The 24,798-nt window shown below is 38.9% G+C and overlaps 1 protein-coding gene across 36 annotated transcripts in view; it reads right to left on the minus strand.

Annotated features, from left to right (window-relative positions):
- ADGRL3 (adhesion G protein-coupled receptor L3) overlaps positions 1-24,798 on the minus strand; it is a 723,514-nt gene that overhangs the window by 188,404 nt on the left and 510,312 nt on the right. The gene's annotated exons all lie outside the window — the stretch shown is intronic.

Genomic DNA, 24,798 nt, shown 5'->3' on the forward strand with positions numbered 1-24,798 from the left:
TGTAACTGCCAGGAAAAGGACCCATCACGATTTAGACCAAAGAGTGTGGGGACCTAACAGAGAACCTGTGAGGGTGATGGAGGGTATCTTTGCATTAAAAATCAGTGGATGGCTCTAACTGGTTTGGCTCAGTGGCCTGTGGACTCAAGGGCATGTACCTTGGTTACAGGACATACCCAGTAGGGAGTGTGCAGGAGGCAGTTGATGGATGTTTCTCTCTCATTGATGTTTCTAACTCTCTATCTCTCTCCCTTCCTCTCTGTAAAAATCAATAAAATATATATATATTTTTAAATCAGTGGTTGAAACTTATGTTCTATCCACTGATTTTTAATATGATTTTTAATCTGCTAAGGTGCTTAGAAGAGTGCATGTAGCCCAGGACGGGAGCTCAATAAACATTGAGAATGTGGACTGACCAACATAATGTTCTGAGTTAAATAATTCCTCCAGGTATTGTTTTTGTAAAGAGCTAGAACAGAGGACACTATATATTTATTTGGAGTGAAGATGTCCACAAGAGGAGAAATGACAAAAAGAAAATGATGTTGAAAACCTGCCTGAATATGCTAGACATTATCCCATATAATTCAACAGAATATTTTTCAAGTCAATCTGTTTTTCTGCAAAAGCATTCTGTTTACATGCAATGTGTTTATACCTAAAATACCCATGGCAATGTTTACTGAAATATGAAAATATTTTAAGCAGTCCTCAAATTAGGAACAAACTAAATGTGTTTGGCTATGTTGATTGCCTTTTCTTTTTGTTTGTAAGAACTGAAGTTGCAGCTGGCATTTAGATATTAAATGAGTATAATATTTGTAAGAAAGAATTAGAAATTTAACCTAAAGACAATTAGAATCAGAGACAAGGAACAGCAGACACGGAAATGTTTGCAAAGCCCACATGTAAGTTCTGTTTAAAATGGATAAAAAAAAACATACCCTCCCTGCAAAGTGATGCAGAGCGTGTTTCATGGGATATCACAGGCAGAGTTAAGATAGGCCAGCCTGCGCCCAGAGAAAGAAGGGAGAATCCAGGTTTTGAACCACATTCCACAAAAACAATATAAAAGATTCCTATGTTCATAGAAGAGCAGAAAACAGTGTGGTCCATCCTAAAGATGAGAGAGTCAGCACTAAGTTGGGATGGGTAGTGAAGACAGAGCGTACATTTGGGAATGTGTGCCCTAGGGAAGCAAATGCTTCATTGGTAATGCAATGCTAAAAAAATAAAATCACTGGATCTAAAGTAAATTTGAGCATCTCTATAAGCAGACTGAAACTTTTACAAATAATAGTAAGGGTCTTTAATAAAAGAAAGCGACATTTCATAGTATGCTACTCTGATTAAAAAAAACAACAACATTCACAAATAGAAAAAGATTGATAGAACTTAAAGCAGGGGAAAAAGAAACCATCTGACCAATTAAAAATAAATATTTCTTTACAATAGTAGCTAAGACATTTTCCTGGAAGAAAACTGATTATTCTTATCATATCTTCACTGTGTATCACTAAAAGCTGAACTTGCTAAATTGAAAGGCTTTCTATTTATGTGAGTTGATTCAGTGATTATGAACCATTTAGACAGCTTCACACAACATTTCTGTAAGTAATGCTATGGCCCAAGATTGAAAGAGCTGGAAGTTTCTTCACTGCCTTCCGTCATGAACTAGCATGTCTCAGAAAATCTTGATTATTTTCATGTTGCTTTTACAAATCTATAATAATAAAAGCATAATATGCTAATTAGACTGGAAAGCTGAATAGTGAAATGACTGTCCAGACAATCTTCCAGACGACCATTGGGACCACGCTATGACACCCACTAGTGCCAGGCCAGCCAAGGCAGGTGCGATGCAATTGGTTGGAGGCTCGGCCATCACCCCAAGATCACAACTGTGGAGGGAGGCCCAGGCCACCGGCTGGTGGGCCGATCATTTGGGGGGGCTCCATGATCAATCCAAAGAGGGAGGCCCAGGCCACTGACTGGTGGGCTGAGGAGGGTGGAGGTGGGGCTCCCTCTGCAAGGGAAACCCTGGTCCCAGGTGTCAGAGGGAAGCTGGTGCCTGCAGCCGGGGGAAGGAAGGCCTACTCTTGCACAAATTTCATGCACTGTACCTCTAGTTTGTATATAAAAGGATTTCTGAAACAGACAGTAGTCAGATGATGCTAAGTTAAGCCATTTAGAACGTTTGGTCATTCAGACGAGATCGGGCGCGTTCAGTGTGGTATAGAACGTTTGGTCATTCAATTAATTTCTTCTTACATAATGGAATAATATTAAAATGATTAACCTACACATAAGGACTACTATTCTCTCATTTCTCTCATTACTCAAAGCACATTATAATTTATTGGATAAAATTTAAGATACATGGAGTTATGTGTTGAAATGTATCCTCTCCAAAGAGCTTGGGTGAAGTTCTAAGCCTGGTCTCTGTGAATGTGGTCTCCCTTGAGAATAGGATCCTTGCAGATCTAATCAAGACAACATGAGGTCATGCCTGAGTAGGGTGGACACTAAATCCAACATGACTGGCATCCAGAGATGGAAACACACAGAGGGAACAGCTAAGGGAAGGATGGGGCAAAGGTTGAAATTATGCTGCTTCAAGCCAAGGAGCTGCTGGGGCTACCAGAAGCCTGAAGAGGCAAGGACAGGTCTTCTCCAGGCTCTGGAGACACCACTGATCAGCTGACATCTTGGTTCTGGATTTTAGCCTCCAGAACTCTGGACAGAATAAATTTCTGTTGTTTGCAGCCATTAAAAAATGTAGGGATTTGCTACAGTGGCCCTAGGAAACCAGAATACATGCTTTCAGAGTTAGAAGTAAGAGCTACAGTATGTCATTACTATAAGACTATGGTTATAAGACAACATTTTAAGTACGTGATTTAGAAACATTCTGTCCTCTATCACTATTTAAATATTATCTTATTTTCATGTAGCATACATTCTCACTTGGGACTGTTTTAAAGCAACAAAACTCTATGACAAAAATGTACTGATTCTTCACAGAAAAAGGATATCTACTTTCCTCTCTCTCCCTCTCTCTCTCTCTCTCTCTCTCTCTCTCTCTCTCTCTCACACACACACACACACACACACACACACACACTCATCCTCCCTTTAATTTGGCAAACATTTTTTTTTTTTAATGGCTTTGCTGAGTTGGTGAGATGTTGGGAAAGTCTGCTCCCCTGTATACTGCTGCTTAGATTGTCACTGGTATAATATATCTGAAGGACAACTGTCCATGAACATTTTAAAAGATGATGTTACCAGGGAGGTGATGAGACTTCAGTTTGGTTCTTGTCTTCTTGAAGGAAAGATATGAATCAAGAGACAAAGTGTAGCAAAGTAAGAATGCATTGGGCGCAGCAAAAATATACTTAGGACAGTATATTTTTTGAGGCAAGAAATGGCATAGTGGAAATAACAGGAGAGCCTAGGCTGGCTCCTTTGGCTCACGGAGAATCAGAGAACAGGGGGCCTTGGAGACAGGTTCAGGGGGTTAGCCTGGGATGCGCTGCTGCTGCCCATTGCTCTCCTGGTTGCAAGTCTCCTGGGGTCCCTCAGAAGGAAGAAGGGGAAGGGAAGAGGTTGTGCATGCTCCCTTTGGGGAGAGTATGCTCTGGGTTCTTCATCCTGTGTGAATGTATTTCTCTCTTGCAGGTGGAAATCTTAGGGGAAGTCTCAGTAGAATAGTCACCAGCTTTTCATGTGTGCTCTTTAGGATCCTGGTCTCCTCTGATTGGCCGGCGCTGAGGAAGGATTTGTTAATTAATGCAGTTGGTGCTGAGGCAGCCACAGCATCACTTATTTGGTTTTGCTGCTTTTCTGGGCACGGAGTCAAACTACAACTGAGGCCTACATGGTATCTTTAAGGAGGAAGAGGCCAAGAGGTTCTGAATTACATGACTATGATATGAAAAGTCAGGGGTCCAAACCACGTGTCCAGAAATATGCTAAGGGAGGACAGGCTACGCTGGGGTTGAGGTTCTCTGTTTTCCCAATTTTGCCCCTTATAGGCATCTGGGGCTTTCTGCCCTATTGTCCTTGCTCTGTGCATGTCTGTCTGACATTCTGTAACAATGTTAGAGCTTTTTGCTTACTCTTTAAGGAAGTCTTTTGTCTAGGAATTTCGTCTAAAGACACAATCATAAATATGCACAAAACTATAATTACCCAATTTGCAACAATACTCACTGCAGTGCTATTTGTAATATGAACTAATTGGAATTATCCTAAGTATCCCATAATGAGGTTGGCTTAATACTTTCCCTTACGCCAATACAAATGAAATACTACACCAACATTAATAATATTGTAGAAAAAATATTTATTGATGAGGGCAGTTTTTTCATGAACTATTTTACATAGCACAGCAGGGAGTGGTAATTGTTAATAAAAGAGAATAGAAAAAATAAAGTCGGAGACTTTACCACCCATCATGAGTCCTTTCTTCCTATTTCTCAATATAAAAGAGAGTCCAGAAAAGAATAGGTAAGGGGGCATCAAAGGTATTTCATGCCTCACAAAAAAATTGAAATGCAAAGAAATAAATTATCAAAACAGACAATAGTAATAAGTTTATTGTACATACTAGATATGTATTTGAGAACTGTACTTATCCATATAAAATTTTTAAAATAAACATAACCACGCCCTGGCCAGTATGTCTCAGTTAGTTGGGCATCATCCCTTGTACCAAAAGGTTGCTGGTTCAATTATCAGTCAGGACACATGCCCGGGCTGTGGGTTCGATCCCCAGAAGGGGTCGTGCAGGAGGCAGCCTGATTGGCGTTCCCCTCACATTGATGTTTCTTTTTTCTCTCTCTTTCTACCTTTCTAAAAGTCAATAAAAATATATTTTTTTTATTAATAAATAAATGCAGTGCTATCTGTAATACGAACTAACTGGAATTCCAGAAGAGCTGCCCTGCTTTAAGAAAAAACCCATTCCTTCTTCTCTACCCTCTCTTGTTCCTTTATCTTTCCTAATATTTATTTATTTATTTATTTATTTATTTATTATTTTTTTAAAATATATTTTATTGATTTTGTACAGAGAGGAAGGGAGAGAGATAGAGAGTTAGAAACATTGATGAGAGAGAGTCATCGATCAGTTCCCTCTTGCACACCCCCTACTGGGGATGTGCCCACAAGCAAGGTACATGCCTTTGACCGGAATCGAACCCGGGACCTTTAGGTCCGGGACCTTTCTTTCCTAATATTTAATGAGTAGCTACAACATGCCCTTTAGTCTAGACACACAGATACCCTGTGTATCTAGATACACAGTTCAGTTGTTTTGACTGATATGTAAAGGAAAACGACACAGGGTGTGGTTAAGCGTGACAGTAATATAAACACAGGCTGGCACAAGAGAATGAGGGAGTTGGTGAGAGAAGGGAGAGATCACAGTCCAAAGGCAGTGGATGTAGGTTGAGTCTGTTGGACTTAGACAAACAAGAGACGAAGAGGATTTGCAAAAAAACAAGAACAGTTGGCATGCATATAAAGCCTTCATCAATGGCATAGTGTTCAAACTATGACACTGCATTTATTGCCATTACTTTCAGGCAGTCTTTTCCCAATTTGTAGAGTTGGGGAAAGGTAAATATAAAGACTTAAATAAGTTTTTTTTTGTTTTGTTTTTTTCTGAAACCTAGCATGGAAGCAGGTATCTTCATCATGTTCTTTCCTTTAATACATAAGTGTCTACTTTGTGATCTAATATCATGGAGCATATAGCAACCAGCCAGTCAGAGGATAAAAATGGCAAGGAGAACGCCACCTGCACGCAAGAACAGTTCCTGGAAGTTGCACACACCATCTCTCTTTATGTATTATTGGTTAAGACATACCTTAGCTGCAGGAGAAATATCTCTTTACTAGCGGCTCGGTGCATGACATTTGTGCACTGGGGGTGGGAAAGTTGGGGGAGGGGGGCATCCCTCAGCCTGGCCTGCACCTTCTCACAGTCTGGAACCCCTTGGGGGATGTCTGCCTAGGGGTTCTTAGAGCTACTGCAGAGGCAGGAGAGGCTCCTGCCACCATGAGCCCAGCTCCTGGTTGAACGACACTCTCCCTGTGAGAGTGCACTGACCACCAGGGGGCAGATGTTCAATGCAGGAGCTGCCCCCTGGTGGTCAGTGCCCATCATAGTGACTGACCATTTTGCTGTTTGGTCTATTTGCACAGCAGGGTTTTATTATATAGGATTACCTGTGCCAAGAGTCCAGCTAAATACGAGGGCTCCATTCCTGCAGAAGGAAGGGCTAACAGATACTGTAACATCTGGTTGTCTTTGCTGTGTGGATTTTGCATAAGTATAAGTTTATATTTATAATTTAAGAAATGACATCAACTTGACCCACTTTCTAAGAGTCAAGGAAATTAAATAATTTTATAGCATGAAAAATACACCTGTCTCCATTTCTCTGTCTCTGTCACACCCTTCCCACCTGGGCTCACATTTTGAAATATTTAACCCCCTGGTGCTCTTGATTCCCCTTTCCATTTGAGTCACTCAATACTTGTAATAGATGAAGTAACATAAGGATTCTGAGCTGCTGCTTTCCTTTTCTTACCTGTGTTTTCTCAGAGCCTTCTACTGAAGGCAATTTGTAACAGCCCTTTTAGAGCCAACGCTGGGACACCTGCTTCCAATCTCTAACGCACAAACTGCATCCGCAGCGCAGGCTGTAGCAGTCGTGACTAGAAGCCTCCGTTTAGCTGGTCTTTTCAAGAAAATTATACTGAAGTCATCAGCTGTTGAAAACAGCAGATGATACAGCTTCATGCAAAACACAAACTGCTTTCAAGTGGAGCTTATATAGACTCATCCTCTAGTTTAAAGATTAGGACACAGCTGATGGATTTCATTAATCTGGAATCAATACATTAATAACATTTTCATTTTCTGAGTGAATTATTGCTTTAAAAAACAAACAAAAACCAACAGCCAAGAACACCTGAGAAGATGGTTCTTTGGCCAGATGTGCTTTCTCTCTCTCTCTCTCTCTCTCTCTCTCTCTCTCTCTCTCTCTCTCTCTCTCTCTCTCTTTCTCTCTTTCTCCCAGGGGAAGATGACTCACAGTCTGCAGCTGTTTGTGTGCCTGCGTAACTAAATGCAAAAGAAAACCTAGCTCACTGGCCTTTTCATCCCGAGTTACCTAAATCTAAACTCTAAAATCGCCGAAGTAGCACGATGAAGATTTCATAGCCTTTAGAGATATCCTTTGAGTTGCTCCAAAAGCGAATATCTTAGATTGAAAAAATAGATTAAATGAGAACAGAATATATAAACTTGATTATGCACTTAGCTATGTTTAAACAAACAAACAAACTACAACAACAACAAAACAAAACAGGAAACCAGAAAGGGGGCAAAACAGAGGGTGTAAAAAAATTATTGAATACATAGCACAAATCTGATTTTCTTAGTCATCTGCAAACATTTCCCTCATTCCCTCCTGTGAATGATATTTTCACCTATATAATTTTCACATTTCTCTCTAAGATAGTGCTTCTGGTATTAAAAGGTTTTAGACTGTGTGAAGTTTTATTCACTGGTGCCTTTTTAATGTCTCTGTATTATGAAATTCTGTCACACACAGACAAACGGATTTAAGTTAGACTTTGGGAGTGTGCCATTTCAGGAAAATTTCCCTTAGGAGTTGCAGCTAATTAAACAAATGATTGTAAAATACCCACAGTGTCAGCGTTGCTGGCTCTTACTACGGACGACTAAAGCCAAATTTCAGTCATCTATCTCCATGCATGCTGGCCTCTTCTCAGACCCTGTCCCTTCCCCACTACAAGCATGCTCTATAATAACAATGTGTGCAAGGGTAAGAAGAAAGTTTAGATAGCAAGGAGCCCAAAACTTAAAAAAAAAATACCCAGGCACACAAAAATTATTTCACTATTCATATAGATATTCAGAAATGGATTACTTTTCCTCATAATAAATAATTCCTGTCACTCTGTCCAATTAAAAAATTCTATTCTGCAAATTTGAGATTATCCCATATCTTGTTCTTTGTTTTCTCAGAGAGAATTTGCCCTTCATGTGTGAAATATTATTCAAAACAAACCTGTTTAGCCTCCTTTAACCTCTTTTTTACTCACCTTTCATTCCCCAAATCTTTATCAACCGTGTAGGGTGGACATGAAATTTGGGGTCAATTACAATGAGTGGGTGGATGAAACACTATGCAGAATAGAAAACTGGGAAAGAACTTCCTTAAAAATACAGACTGTTGTGATTTGAACTTGAAAATCATCTGGGAATATTTGTAAGGCCTAAGGGTGTATATGGAAATTTAGGAAACAGAATAATTTATATGCAAATACATAAGTGAGTCCCCAGCTTGTTGGAAAGGTGGCATGGAGATCAACACTTTCAGCTGTGCCTGAGGATTATTATAATGTGAGCTTCCCAATGTTTATAGTGCAAACTAAGATTTTCACTGTTGTCATGGTGGTTTTTGTTTAGGCAAAATAAGAGAAAAAAAGGAAAGGGCCTCCTGTAGGAAGGCAAGAGCTGAAGAAAGCAGAGTGAGAGGAGGCTAGCCAATGGTTTGCCTCTTATGGGGATGTGGGGAATGGGACTTTATAAACCTATCCAATGTAAATGTTCAGTGTACACTGATAAAGTACACCTGGAGTTAAGTTATTCCACGCCCTTGAGAGTAGAAGAAGTTCAGGGAGGAAATTTTTATTAGACTTTAAATAGAAAAGGAGAAGGGAGGAGAAAAGAAAGCAAGCCTAAAAGATAAAATTTAAAACAAAAACAAAACAATCTCCTCTCCTTTCACTGAAGAAGTATGTATGGAAAGATCATCCAGAATAAGCAGCAATCTTTTAACTCTTTCCTTCCAAATCCAGATGCAAACACATGAACATTGGTTGTTTCTAAAATTATCTGGCTCATTCTATTAAGGGAAAAAAAATCTCATTTTAAGAGGGAGCAGCAAGAAAACCAACCAACCAACCAACCAACCAAACAAGAAACATCTTTCTAATAATCCCTGAAAGTCCCAGGAACTAGTAAAATATATGCTGAAAAAGAGAAAAGCAAAGATAGAGAAGTTCAGTAGTGCCTGTCTAGTTAAAGACAGTACAGATGCTAGTGGATTCAGGAGAGTGAGCTCAGAGGTAGATTCACAAAAGAGTACACTCAAAATGTGTTATTGCCATTGTAAATGGTTAGAGCTTCCCATTTGTTATATGAAGATTCCTGCAGGAAGCTGCCATGTGCTGCTGCCACCCTCCCCACCCGAGCTTTCCCTCTGGCAGCCGCCTTGCTTTCCCCTTTTCCTCCCTCTTCCTTCTTTGCTGTCTTCAATCTTCACTCCTCCCTCCTTCAGCATATGCAAATTAACCACCATCATTGTTGGGTTAATTTGCATACTCACTCTGACTGGCTGTGGGTGTAGCGAACGTAGAGTCAATCAGCATTTTTCTCTTTTATTATATAGTGTAGATGTGATTTTATATCATTTAATGTGTATTTGTGAAAGTTAATAGACACAAACTTGTTAATGGTTAACTTCTTAAATAAGCATGGTAACATCATTCTATGCCATCACATGAATCCCTATATTTGCCTTTTTATTTTCAGACTAATTTTTCACATGTCTTATCTCTAAAACCATAAAACTAAATAACAAGCAACCCACAATTAAAAATAAGTAAAGGCCCTAGCCTGTGTCACTTAGTGGATAGAGCATCGACCTGAGGACTGAAGGGTCCCAGGTTCCATTCTGGTCAAGGGAATGTAACTCTGTTGCAGACTCCTCTCAGACAAGGGCCCTGGTCAGGGTGCATGCAGGAGCCAACCAATCAAAGTGTTTCTCTCACAGCAATATCTCTGTCTTTCCCCCTCTTTTCCACTCTCTCTAAAATCTATGGAAAAATATCCTTGGGTGAGGATAGAAGAAGAAGAAGAAGAAGAAGAAGAAGAAGAAGAAGAAGAAGAAGAAGAAGAAGAAGTAGTAGTAGTAGTAGTAAAGGAACTCACACATTATGATAATTCAGAAGAAAAATAAATACCAGGTGAATTCATTATTTTCTTGTTAATTAATTCAAGAATCACTATATAAGTAACTATAAACTATGTGTTTATATAAAAACAAGAATAACATGTTTAGCAACACGCATTTTAAAACTACTCCACAAAGTATGATAGTTTTAAACATTCTAACACATACCCTAGCTACCAAATTTCTTAACAGAAAATCATTTTTCTAACACAACTCTTTATATGATCCTGCAGGTCACTTTTGTATTAGAATGACTAGAATTCAACTCAGATTTCTTAAAAGATCATTTTGGATCTGCTCTAGACACTAAGACATACTAATGAGAGTGAAAACTAATCCTCTTATTTCCTGCACAATACAATACAACGGAGGGGAAAAATTAATCAGCATCTTCAGATCTTTTCTTAAAGGATAAAAGACGGTCCTTTTTTGTTTTAACTTTCAACTAGAGAAGTTAGTTCTCATGTGATAAAATTTCATTCCTTAGTATACAAGAAAGTTGGTGATTCTTCAGTTTTTCTACTGCAAGATGTTGGACACATAGTTACATATTAGACATTCATGTCCACATTTAGCCAAAGTGAATGGGTTCAGAACAGACTTCCCCCTAGTGCAAGTATGTCAAACTCATGGCCCGTGGGCTGCATGCGGCCCACAATGAATATTTTTGCAGCCCAGCCAATATAACAGTATGTAAGAAACTTTTTAATAAAAATTTTGTAACTTAAATTTTACAATATCCTGTTATACATAATTATTGATAACGGACTACAATGTTCACTAATGACTGATTACTGTAATCCTGTTGCATTTATTTCTCTTACGGGCCTTACATGCAAGGGCACCATTTCTCTCCACTAATACTGGCAGCGAATATTTTAGCAGCCGATTGACATGTTATTAGTCTTGGACTGACTTGTTTGGTGTGGGCAACAGGAAATATTTTGCCTTCAGGGAACAAGAATAATAGGTTTATTTGCCTTATGCTTATTAATTCGTGCCGTTATTTAGTGTCTGGTAAGTTAATGTTCAAGAAAAAAAATTTAAATGTTCTATTATTCTATGTTAACAATTACTCATTTATTTCAGCCCTTTGTATCATCATATCTCTATCAAAATAAACCGCGTTTCTATGAAAATTTAGGCTTCTGTTTTTTTACAGCCCACATAAACTTAACCTTGTTTATTTGGCCCGTGTTAGCCTTTGAGCTTGACATGCTTGCCCTAGCTTTCCACTTTGGCATGTGGGTTATTTTTAGCTGAAGGCAATCAAGACCCTGTGGACACAGGAGAAATTTCCACCCCTCCCCTAACTCTCTAGAAGTCTCTAAATTGGAGCATTGCCCACAATAAGAGTTATTACTAGAAATAACCTCTTCTGACCTATCTATATGGCAGAGTAAACATCTAATTACTGAACATCTGCTCTTCTTATCAGCCTATAAATTACTCTCTTCCTCTGAAGCCTCAAGGCTCTCACCCATTCCTTGGCTCAGAATGGCATGTGTACCTCATTTTACCTTTCTATCTCTGAACATCTCCTACATTGAGTATGTTCCTCTCTGCTATGTGGGGTTCCAGTATGTATGTATGTAATAAAATTTGGTTATTTTCTCTTGTTGATATGTTTCATGTCAATTCAACTATTAAACCAGCTGAAAGAACCTTGAAAAATAGAAAGAAAGAAAAAAAGCTTTCCTCCCCAGAAAATAACTCAATTGTAATGTGCATGTAAAGTTCTCATTTACTTCATATAAATAAATTTGAAGTTTCAATAGCAGAATGACCTTGATTTTATCTACTTGACGATCTACATTAAATAGAATCCTAAATAAGACAAATGATTAACTACCATGAGAAAGTTTATAAAAATTTCCTGTTTATTTCTGTTTCCTTTTTATAAAGCTAGATTCATACTGCTCCTGGTTAATGATTTTTAAATCATTGTAAAAATAGCCTTAAAATATCTCTGCATATTTTCAGAAACTAAAACATAAGGTTTCTTGATTTTAAATTTGATATTTAGCTTTCTGTATTATGAGAGGGTCACAGTGGTTCATGAACATTTTTTCCTCTTTCCCCCAGTGATAGAATTTAGCAAGTGTGACTATTACTAAACTAGGGGCTCAGTGTACAAATTCACGCACCTGTGGGCCTTGAGGCTGCAGTAGGCACGGGGTGGGGGGGTGTCTCAGCCCATCCTCCACATCCTTGCCCCACCCCTCCCACCTTGGCCCCAGGTCCCCTTCTGCCAGCAGCCCCACTCCCACTGCCATTGCTCCCATGTGCTGACAGATGGTGCAAAGCGATAAGGCCAGAGGGGCTGGAGCTGGGGCCATTGGTGGGTTTGAGCAGTGGCTGCTGCCCCAATCACCCCTTAGGAGCAGGGGGAGGTGGAGAAGCCCTGAGGAGGGATAGTGGCTGGTGCTGGCAGCAGGTGCAAGCATCCAGCAGGTCCATGGCACAGAGGAGCAAAGAATTCTCAGTAACCCCTGAAGGCTCATCCTGATGACAGCAACTGGCACCCTGCCTTGATCTGGCACCCCCACTCATCTGCTCCACCATCCCACTGTGGCCAATGCCTGCTATGTTCCACAAATGCCCCCGGTGGTCAGTGCACATCATAGAGAAAGGTTGTTCGGTTGTTCTGCCATTCAGTCTATTTGCATATTAGGGTTATATATATATAGTTATATGGATATATGGATATTATCACAATGTGGTTTACATTTAGCCACAGATTGGGGTCTGGGTAATGTGACCCTAGTAATGGGAGTTTGATGAGAAACCAAAACAATCTGTCAATAATAAACAACACAGTTCTAAAGCTTACTGCTAACTGCATATAGGCAGCATGACAAATGAAATTCAATTAATTTCATTTAACTTTAAAATAATAATGCAATGCCTTCCCCCAAGCTTCACCTCTGGGAAACCAGGCTTATTTACTGATAACAATTTGTGATAATTGTCATTTTTTTAAGTTGTTTTCTAATAGATGCTAGTATTTCTCTATCGCTATTATATCATTTACTGACTGGAAAATCTGTTTACTGTTTAGACTCTTTTTCAGAGTCTTAGCTCCACCACTTTCATCTTCTCTTAGCCTCAATTTCTTATATCTATAATGAGGATAAAGACACCTACCTTACTAGTTTTTCATAAGAATTAGAAATAACCTATATGAAGAACCAAATAGTGTATCAGGCTTAAAATTGCCATTCTGTCAGTCGTGACCTTTCTTGTTCTTATTTTATTTGCTAATAACATTCATAACCATGTGTCCTAAATCTTGGATTTCATTTCCCCCCCCCATTATTCAGTATTACAGCTACACAGAAGCTGAGTAAAAGTCATATTTCAAATTACGTGTTTATAAAGGCAAAGATTTCACATGACAGAATAAGTGGAAATCACCTACCAATTCCTTCCCTAATCAAGAACATATTAAAAAGTTCAACAGACGTAAATTTGTTTCATGATAAATACAGTCATTTAAAAATGAAATGTTAATAAGTGCTATAATAAGCATTCATGAATAATATTGTTATTCAAGGGAAAATATTAGCATAAGGAAGACAGTTGGGTCTTGATTTGAGATTATGGGTACTTCAAATTCACTTTGTTTTAGAAATGTACAAGGTCCTGAATATCCCACATTTAAATTTGATTGATAAAATGAACAAGGCACTATGAAGTTTCACATCAATCATTTAACACCATCTCCTCTAAAGCAAAGAAAGAACCCCAAAACTCCAGTGGGTTTTATAATGGAAACAATGCATTTCAATGGTTTCCACGTGGCTTTTCTCCCAAGGCTTCAATTGTTTGCCTAACAAATGTGACTCAGCAGTATACACATTAATGAGTTCACCCAGTTTGATAGGACCTAGTCAAAGACCGTTTTTTCTTAGATATAGAATTTTGGATCTTTAATGTAATGAATGGTTTTTCTAGTTTAGAATATGAAGAGATTAAGTCCCTTAACTTATGTGAAACATACAAAAGGAATAAACTCAGTGGAAGTGTATATTCTCAAAAATGGACAGTTGTTCCCCCGCCCCATCCCATGGTTTTGCTTTCCATGGTCTCAGTTAACCTGCAATCAACCACAATGGCAAAATATTAAATGGAAAATTCCAGATATAAGCTACTCCTAAGTTTTAAGTTGTGTACCATTCTGAAATTTTGTGCCACCCACCCCACAAAGTCCCACCCAGGAAGTAAGTCACCCCTTTGTTCAGTGTATCCTTGAGGCATGTATCACCCACACATTAGTCACTTATAACCCTCTAGGTTATCCAATCAGCTGTCCTAGTATCATGGTGCTGGTGCTCAAGTAACCCTTACTTAATAATGGCTCCAAAGCACAAGAGTAGTGGTAGATATGCCAAAGAGAAGCTATAAAGTGTTTCATTTAAGTGAAAAGGTGAAAGTTCTCAACTTAATAAGGAAATAAATACATCATTGATGCTGAGCTCTATCGTAAGAACAGATCTCCTATCTGTGAAATTGCCTAATTTATAAATTAAACTTTATCATAGGTATGTATGCATAAGAAAAACCATAGTAGGTGCAGAATTCCCTACTGCCTTGCAGTGTCAGATGTCCACTGGGGGGGGAGGGGCTACTGTATGCTATTTTTCTTTAGATAAGATATTCTTCAATCAATTTCTGCAAATGAATCTAATTATTGTTCCCAAATTCCCAGCTCTTTAATGGATCTGACTTAATAATGATTCTAATGATACCCAAGAGGGAAAAGAATTTCTTACATTTTAAAATTACTCTATTTTTACTGAACTGAAAGCAATTTACATTTTGTTGCCCTATGGCTTAAAGTACCATAGGTGCTATATCTCAAAATGTTCTATTAAATTCAACAAACATTTATTAAATGATTAGGGTTCAAAGTAAGTTTTAAGTATAATTTAAATCACTGTAAGAACAGTCTTATAATATCTCTGCATTTCTCAGAAAGTAAAACATGAGGTTTCTTGATTTTAAATTTGATATTTAGCTTTTCATTGTAATAGCAGATACACTGAATAAATTATAATTAGACTATGCGCTTGCTCCATGTTGCTATCATAAAATTATAAATTACTGTTAAACTATTTTCTACCATGTGCTATTTCATTGATTTTTTCAAGATTTTTACTTTATTAACATGTTTACATTTCTTTTTAAACATTTAAAATATATTCTTGAACTTGCTTTTTTTCTTAGCAGTGGTTAAGCCCAACTCCAGTGTGTATAATAAGTGCAACTACTTATTAATATGGTCTTTGAAGACCATAAATATAGCAGAAAACAAAAAGGCAAAGTGTTCACCTTTGCACGTGTTTAATGTAGCATGAACCAAGAGCCCTTGCAAGAATTATGTGAGTTATTTTGCATAAAAATTCAGTGTAGCCCAACTTTTTCCTACCACTTATACAACATGATATATGCTTTATTCCCAATTCAGTCTTGGCATAACCAGCAAAAATAAAATGAATGTGAGCATAAGGATACAAATAAAACCATATTTCTTCTTTTTATTTTTCAGATGGTGATAGTCCTTAATTTTTATTTTGCCCATAAAAGCACTCAAGATCGTGCCAGTAGATCTTGATACCACAGAGAAATATGTGGCCCTACCTATACGTGATGGTTGGAAAGATGAGAAAAACAACGACTCTAGGCTAGTTGAGCTATTATAAAACCAGATTTTCTAATAAGGTTCCGAATGAGCAAGCTAGATTTTCCAGATGGCAATCCAATGAAGACCTGAGAAAGACACATGTAAGACAATAGGGGAAGGAGAGTAAAGGACCGGAGGCCCCTGCCAAGTACCAGTCTGGTGGTTTAGAGCAGGCACTGCAGTCTAGTCAGCCAGCTCCTGCTTGCACTGGCTCAGGGCTCTCCTGCGTGAAGCTAACTCTGCAGGCGTCGGGTCTGCTGCCAGCCTGCTCAGCCTTGCTGCCAGCTCCCCTCGGATTCTGGCTACACTTGCCTGCGGGTTCAGATCTGTAAAAGGCAGCAGTCTTGATCAGTTCACCCGGACGGACGTCTGCATCCCTGCAACTTCTCAGCCTGAGTCCCTCTAAGCCACCTTGGCAAGAGTTTTCACCCAACACACCTTCATCTCATTGGGCTTCATCATCAAAAGATCATCCTCTACAACACGAGTTCCCTAAGGAGTTTCCCACTCACTCAAGTCAATGGATGTGTCTAATGACCCCTGTCTACAGAGACAAAAAATTAGAGGCAGCTCTGCCGGTGCCGATTACAAATGTATCCATGTAACAAGGCTGTAACTGCATTCTTTCACAGCCCTGGAACTTTTTAAGTCTTTCAGATACTCAAAATAAACTCTCTTGTTGTCCCCTTATTTCTCCTTGATGACATTTTCCGGAAAGACATCCCTTCCAAAATGCAGGGCTTCTGCAAGTTTATAACGCTAATGAAGACGTGAATAATCTTCTGCCACCTTGTTTCCAGTGTTAGTGACATTGACACATTAAAAACTAAAACTTGCCGAAACCGGTTTGGCTCAGTAGATAGAGCATCGGCCTGCAGACTGAAGGGTCTCGGATTCGATTCCGGTCAAGGGCATGTACCTTGGTTGTGGGCACATTCCCAGTGGAGGGTGTGCAAGAGGCAGCTGATCTACGTTTCTCATCGATGTTTCTAACTCTCTATCCCTCCCTCTTCCTCTCTGTAAAAAAAAACAATAAAAAATATATAAAACAAACAAAAAGTAAAACTGGTGAAAGCCTGCTGGATTATAACATTATGATGTAGGAACAGCCTTCTTTTTGGCAACTTCAGCCTTTCAAATAGTAAGACAACCATAATATGGCATTGGTAACTAATGTAGATTAATTTTCATACCATCCAACTGTCTTATCCATTTGTTAATAATTTCCTGTTTGCAACAATCAGTTCCTCCTCGCCCCCCACAACCCGGACCCCTCCATAATCTGGAAGGTCCAATAGTCTCATTGACTGCAAACTGACTGAGATTTCTTTTCCCAGAGCGTGTCTACCACCGCCCCAGTCCGAGGGTCCTCATGAGACAGCAGCTGAGACGTCTCTGAAAGGAACTTTTCCAGATAGTAATTTCCATCGGGAATCTTCACAATGACGGAAGCCTTCTCTGACGGTGACCTTGACAAAGTTCTGACGGTGTGTTCTTAAGTCTGAAGAAAAAGGCCCGAAGGTTCTGGAGATGCTGGCTGGGACCATTAATTCTGAAAGCAAACAAAGTACGAATCCCCGGGCTCTTTTTTCTAGGTTCCTCAGCTCCTTTTTCTTTTCACTGTCTCTCTTGTCCATATCTTGTCATCGGGGCCATGGTGGAATATATACTTATTTATATTGTCCAGTGGGGAAGTTATTCTTTGTTGTGGCAAAAAAACACATCAGAAGAAATTTTTTTTTCCTTAAGTGTTGATGTGTACACGTCAGTCCTGTTAATGACAGCACATGGTTGTGCAGCAGGTCGCCAGGGAATGTTTTTTCCCCCCAAGAGCATTGTCACTTTACCAAAATCAAACTTCCGTCCTAGAGTGAGGGGAACTGAAGAATTGCATTGTTATTTTAAACAGATATGTCCGTGAATAGATGGGATTTTATATCGTATGTAACTCACATTTGCCCTCTTTTCAAATTTCATAACTATAAACAAAGCAACTTGTATTCTGAAATCCCAAAGGGGGATGGAGAGCAAGTCAATTCCGTGTGTTTACAAAAGGGGCCAGTATTAGGAGAAGGAAGTTTACAGTCAAAGTGGCATGAATGCACCATTCATTTGTGTGGCCACTAATTCCACAGGGCAACCGATTATAAATGAAGTGCCCGCCATTCAGTAATAGATGATGATTTCTGACATAATGCAGTTATAATGGACGGCGTTCACACACTGCGTGACTATTAAGGGCCCATTTATTGTCCCCGCACCAGGTGCGACAGTGATAGGCCATACAAATCATCCGGAGGAAATGTCAAAATAGGCTCCTTTGCTGGTAAAGCACCGCGCATGCTTATTCATATATAGCAGCTTGTCTTCGAACTGGCCCATCTGCTCACTGAAAACAAATCTTTTCCCTATAAATATTTTAAAGTTAAGAGCATGGCTGGTAGTGATAGTTTTAGAGTACTGGAAATGGAAAGGGAAGACAAAGGAAAAATAGCCGGCATCTACATGAAAACATTCCGCTCTTTCTTTTACCTTGGACATGTCTAACAGAGCGCGGGGCAGGAGGTAGCTCTCAATGTGGCATTAGCCTTAGATTAGCGCCGTGAGAGCGGAGGCCTTCGGAAAGGGTCCAGGCTCCAGCTGTTGCCGGTGCCAGGTGGAACATGGCAAATTGCACCGATGTTTTCCAAGCACACATTTCAATAAAGTGCAAAATGAAGTACTCCACTAAGCCGTTCTCCAGAGGAACAGGCCCTGTGCATTTAAACGCATCAGAAAGCATTTGAGCAGGGGAGATTTTTAGAAAGAAAAATGACACCACAGACTTTCTTGGAGGGGAGACTTAAACCTGAGCATTGGCTTCTGCAAAGCCATGTCCTATGTCAACATCACATTTTTTATGTAACGGGGGATAACAATAGGAGCATAACTTAAATGCCTGCCTTTTTATTTTTTACTGTCAGAAACCAGAAACACAAGGCTAACACGCTTTCCAGCTGGTAATCCGGGCTTTATGTGCTTGCAGGGCAGCCAGGACGCTCTGTGCTCTGTCTTCAGGACTGGTTTTGTCTAACAAACAAGGATGCCCTGAGGTGCCCCTCTCCGATGCACACAGGTCTGCAGCGGAGAAGTACAACCGCTCAGCACAGGGAAGCCAAGGCAAGGCCCGGGCCATTTGGGAACCGGAGGTGGTTTTCACTCTGCGGCCTGGGCTTCATTTATTCATTTATTACTGCCTAAATAAAGCCTGGCAGGCATGACTTTTTTAGGTTCCAGAAAAGAACTTCATCAAACTCAATGTCACATAAATCCACTCGTCGGACTTTTCTAAACAGATTACCTATTGAAATAACTAACCACCTGGTAACAAAAGGGCCGATCCGATGACCTGTAAAAGGCTATAGGTCTCAGGTACTGCTGACATTACATTTTGTATCAACTACAACCTGAAAGGAAACTGTTTCCGGCCACATTTCAAGTTACACTATTTTCAAAGAATTAATAAGGCGTAACTTAGCTCGAATGTGGATGACTGTCGTCTTCCAGAACAGTATCAATGTCTACCCAATCGATGCAAATTAGAAATCAAGGAATTGCCTTTTAATGCCCTCTCCACATATCCCACTGGTCACCAAGACTTTTTCCGCTTTACCTGCAGTGCCTACCACACCAAATTCCTTTTAATTCCATTGCTACTCTCTTCTGGATTACATTCTCAAGAACCCTTTCTTGAAATAACCTGTACTAATTCCCAGCTCTCAATCCACCCTGAACATTGGAGTCATCCAACCCTTTTTATGCAGGAGTTGTATGAATGCCTTCTGTGCTTGAAGACCTTCCAATATCTATCCTCATTTTAATGGGATCAGTATTCAGGGTGCCTAGCAGGAGAATTTGATTTTTCAGGACTCAGCGTGTGCAATCTTTCCTTGGGTTATCTGTGAGCAGTCCATACTCTTCCTCCCTGCCGGACTGTAGCTCCAGGGCATTAAGTGGAATCCAGGCATCTGCTCCCTCAGGCCTGGCTTCCTAGGCGTTTAGCACTTCCTCCCACAGCAATCTGAATTCACCTGCTTCCAAATTCTTTTGCTACTTCTGGGTCAGAGACAGGCAATCACATGTTACCAAGAAGCCAGTAAGGTGGGAAATGGAGGGGAAAGAAGGAACAGAGAATATGCAGAGAATTTAATTGGTAAGGGGGAAAGAATTCCCTCTTGCAAATGAAATTTTAAGGAAAGGCCACACCAATATGATGGGATTTACTTCTCCCTAAGCCATTCTCCACTCTCCCTGTAGCAACAGTCATCTTTTGAAAATTGGAATCAGATTATGAATTGCTCTGTGTAAAAACCCTTTAGGGATTCTCATAGCTCTTAAAACCCCAGCTGCTTTCATGGCCCACAGAGCTCACAAAGATTCTCTGCTTGACCAAACTTTGACTAGGTTCCTGAACCTTCTCCTGAGCCCATCTGTGCAGTTCCCCGCAAAATCCAGTTTTAGCAAGAATCCTGCTAAGGCCATTTAACCAGAACCCCCACCCTGGGTACCCAAAAGCCCTAGCTACCTGGTCTGGTTCCTCATCCTCCACCCCTCCTGGCGGTATCTGATCACCCTGCCCTGTCTTCAGCTAGAAGCCTATGGAGTGGTTCCAGAATCCCCTTCACTCCTAATTTAGTAATTTTCTATCCAGGAACCCACACTGCCCCTGCCCCAACTCTGTTCCTTGGCTATAAATTCCCACTTATTTATGCTGTATTTGGAATCTATGGAATTTCAATACTATTGTCTCTTTGGGAAAAAAAAAATGGTTCTTAACACTTTGCCTACTGTCCAGCTCTGTGTTTTGTTTTTCTTTTCTTTTTTTTTTTCCTAAATATATTTTATTGATTTTTTACAGAGAGGAAGGGAGAGAGATAGAGAGCTAGAAACGTCGATGAGAGAGAAACACCGACCAGCTGCCTCTTGCACCGCCCCCACCGGAGATGTGCCCGCAACCAACGTATATGCCCTTGACCGGAATTGAACCTGGGACCCTTCAGTCCGCAGACAGACTTTCTACCACTGAGCCAAACTGGTTTCGGCTGTCTTGTTTTGTTTTTCTTTGAAAAGGCCCTGCATAATCTGAGTCCTGTCTAAATACTACCGTGTTTCCCCGAAAATAAGACATCCTCCGAAAATAAGACCTAGCACATGGAAAAATAAGACATCCCCTGAAAATAAGACCTAGCGCATCTTTGGGAACAAAAATTAATATAAGACACTGTCTTATTTTCGGGGAAATAGGGTATATCCCCAGAACCCATCCAATCCCACTGTGGTTCACAAATTATCATGCCCATTTGTTGTTATGTTTTTTATTAAATCATAGTTTCTTTCCCCTGTTTAGAGTGCTGCTTCTTGACAGACTAGCAAACAGCACAATTCCATCAAGGACTGGCTCCTCAGAGGCCCTCCTTAGTGAATTGGCAAACCAGTATTTTCTAGGTTAGGAACTCTGGTTATACTGTCCTTCAGCTTAAGTCAAGGCCAACTCACTTTTATTCCTCTCAGTTCAGCTCAATAGTTACCTCACTGGACTAGTTTTCCTTGATTATCCGCCTTTATATCTTTTTTATATCTTTAATCACAGCCTGTTCATAATCTTGTCTAATCCATAACTGATATACTGTTTACCTCCCCATGACAAGGTGAAGTCCATGAGGACACACATCTTTTCCCTCTTGTGCCTCACTGCATTGTTAGTCCTTTATAGAGTGCACGGCACATAAGGGTAACTCACTATAGCAGAGACACATGAAAATTAATTTGACTTACATTTAAACATGTACATTCAGAAGGATTTTGGGGGAAGATTCCTCTTCCCATTTTACTCAGTGAGCTCATGGCTGGAGGAGTAGGGATGATGTTCTCTCAGCTGTGTGTCTCCTTACACCACTCAGCACATAAGTATCTCCATATCCAGAAGAGAGTTGGGGTATTTTTGTGTTCACATTTTCTGATATTAAGGAATAACTCACTATTGGAGATACTATATTTTAAGGATAATTCAGAGGAGTCTTTTCAAGTTTTTCCCCCTTCATTTTTAATCCTCTCCCATTAACTTTGGAATCTAAATCATGCCTAAGATGCAGCTGCACAGAAAATCTTAGTTAAATATAAAATGAAAGTAACTCTTTCAGGAGATCACAGAGAAAAGCTGATGTACATTTTTTATAATATATATATATTATTGATTTTAGAGAGAGAGGAAGGGAAAGGGGCGAGAGAGAGAAACATCAGGTGGCTGCCTCCTGCACACCCCCTCTTGAGGATCCAGCAGCAACAGCAACCCTGGCAAGTGCCCTGACGAGGAATCCTATGGGTGGCATCTTGGTTCATCGGAGGACACTCAATCAACTGCTCCACACTGGCCAGGGCTGAGGTATAGTTATTGTTTGATACACGTTTGAGATTTTAAATATATAGAATAAGGTTATGTTTCATATAAAACAGTAACATAATTAAACCAACAGGATTTAAAGATTATAAGGCCATGGCAAACTCTCTTGAGGACTTATTTTCTTGATCTTACCATTTTTTTATGAGCTATACCCAGTTTTAGACTAGATTTATACAGTGTTGCTGCTAAATTATATTAAATTCTATTTGCAGAGCATTCTATAGGGTCTGTAGTAATTTTACATATACTATTACATTTGATATTTGGTACATAAACAACACTGGGAAAGAGGTTGTTGCTGTGGCTATGGGTTTGTCAATGATCATATGGTTGGCAAATTGGGGTTATCACCAACAACATACATATTTGGAAAATATAACTTACAAAATCCTTATACTTACTCCTAAGAATATTAAAAAATAAAATGTACATTTTACCTTTAAGCTTATAATTTAACTTCCATAAAATTCAAACCAAATTCAGTGATTACCATATAATATTACAATAGTATGCTTGGTGCTAGAAATATTGTGATGAACAATAAGTCTGAATGAAAAAGTGATAGCATCCTTGGTAATACTTAATGAGACAATATGTATAAAATATTTTGTATCTGTCAGATACAAGATACACACTTAATAAATGGGAGTGTTGTTTACAATTTACATTAACGAACTATATTTTTCTATCTAGTAGTTGTTGGCAGTGTATTTAAACACCGCAAAAATGTTAGGCATTTACAAGTGTAGGAAAGGAGTGTTTATTTAACATAATCAAAGCACCCTGTTATGTGCAACTTTCCTTTTCATTTCTTTGGGTTAAGAGTGGCTGAAGCTATGGAATTACATTCTACTATATAATGGCTGCTAACCAGATAAGTTATCAAAACACCACATGGATATGAAAGGCCTGGAAACTCCTCAATAAGAATGCCAGATGTCTAGTTCCTTTTTTTATTTTAATCAATTTCAAATGTTTTTACATTTTACTAGATAATATCGTGTGTTAATGTCTCTAATTTGTGATGCTAAATCTTTGGCTTGAGCCTATTTTTAATATAGATGCATCAAGCAGAACCATCTGTTTATTTCAAACTTTAAAAAATATTTTCAGTGTGTAAGATTTGCTGAGTGTAACACAATTTGCACAGAAACTTCATGCCTAGCATGATTCTATTTCATTGATTATGTGCCAATGAAACCATGTTTATATTACTCAGGTTATTATAGGAAAAGAGAAAAAGAAAAAAAAATGCAGTTTTTCAAATGTCCCCAAATATTTTAGATTTTTCTCTGACTATAAATTGCAACTATCAATAATTAGCAAATACACACATTATAGTTAATATTAGACTTATGATTAAATATAAGACTGTACTTAAGAAATATTATACAAAATATACAAATTAAATACAATGCTGTATTCATCAGCTTTATTACTAGTGGTTTACCATATTGGAAGGTGAAGTATATCTGGTTACTTTCAATTTTTTTTATGTAACAGAACATAAAAATATCATCTTTAGTAATATAAATGGAAATTGTTTTTAGAAATTAATTTTCTGTTGCTAATTAACAGAATTTATCTAACTTGAATTGCTAGTGAGGTTGTAAAGAATTACTAGGTTGGATTCTATAATTGACTGCTAAGGTTATCACCAAATTGTATAGGAAAACAATGAAACAAGTCAAAGCCAAAAATAAAATAGCAGTTACATCTGAAGGGCATTCTCCAACTTTTATATTCAATTGTCAAATAATATAAGCCTTTGTTTAGGATTGTGATTCAGCTTCCAGCACAAAATCTCACCCAAGTATCTTCATTGAGTGATCCTGACTGTAATACAGACACAGTTCTGGGGTTGAACTGTTTTCATGTGGGTAGATAGGAGGCAAAATGAAGGCTCGGATGGGGGCGGGGGTGGGGGGTGGGGGGTGGGAAGGATAGTTGGTGAGAAAACATGACCTTCAGAACTGCAACTCTTAATGCACCCTTCCAAGAACTCACTTGTGTGCTTATCACAAATCTGCTCCAAAAGTACCAAAGTAGTCTTTCACTTCCAATTAAAATATATAAAATTGGGAAATACGTCTTCAAAGTGTATAGGAGTTATTTGTGTATGGAAATATGCAATCAATCTCATTACTTTAACTACAAAATTATAATGACTTTATTTTCATAATGAAAGCTTTAAAAATAATAGTGCTTCTAGATGAAGCTATTTTTCCTGATTAATGAGACGTATGGCAAGAAAAATCACTATAATGGTGAATGCTGATTCAGGATCTTACTTTTATGAAGTAGTTTATAGTGAGGGCTGTGACTATTTTTCTATTTATAGTGGCAGCTCTGGTTAATTACCTTGTAATGTATTGTGACATTAATGCACTAGTAAACTATCAGAATTTACACCTCTATTCAGTAATAGAATCTGTAAAGTGAAGAATGCACATAAAGTCACCACAGGCATAAATTATGTGACCAAATGCCATGTATGGTCACATTAGACTTAAAGAATAGAACCTCTCAAATTTACTCAACACTAAGTGACACTGAATTTTGGCACTTCAAAATGCAGATCACAACTTTTTATTCAAGGCTATTTGGTA

The sequence above is a fragment of the Pipistrellus hanaki genome, assembly GCF_964339955.1.
Source record: "Pipistrellus hanaki genome assembly, chromosome: 1".
Classification (NCBI taxonomy): Eukaryota; Metazoa; Chordata; class Mammalia; order Chiroptera; family Vespertilionidae; genus Pipistrellus; species Pipistrellus hanaki.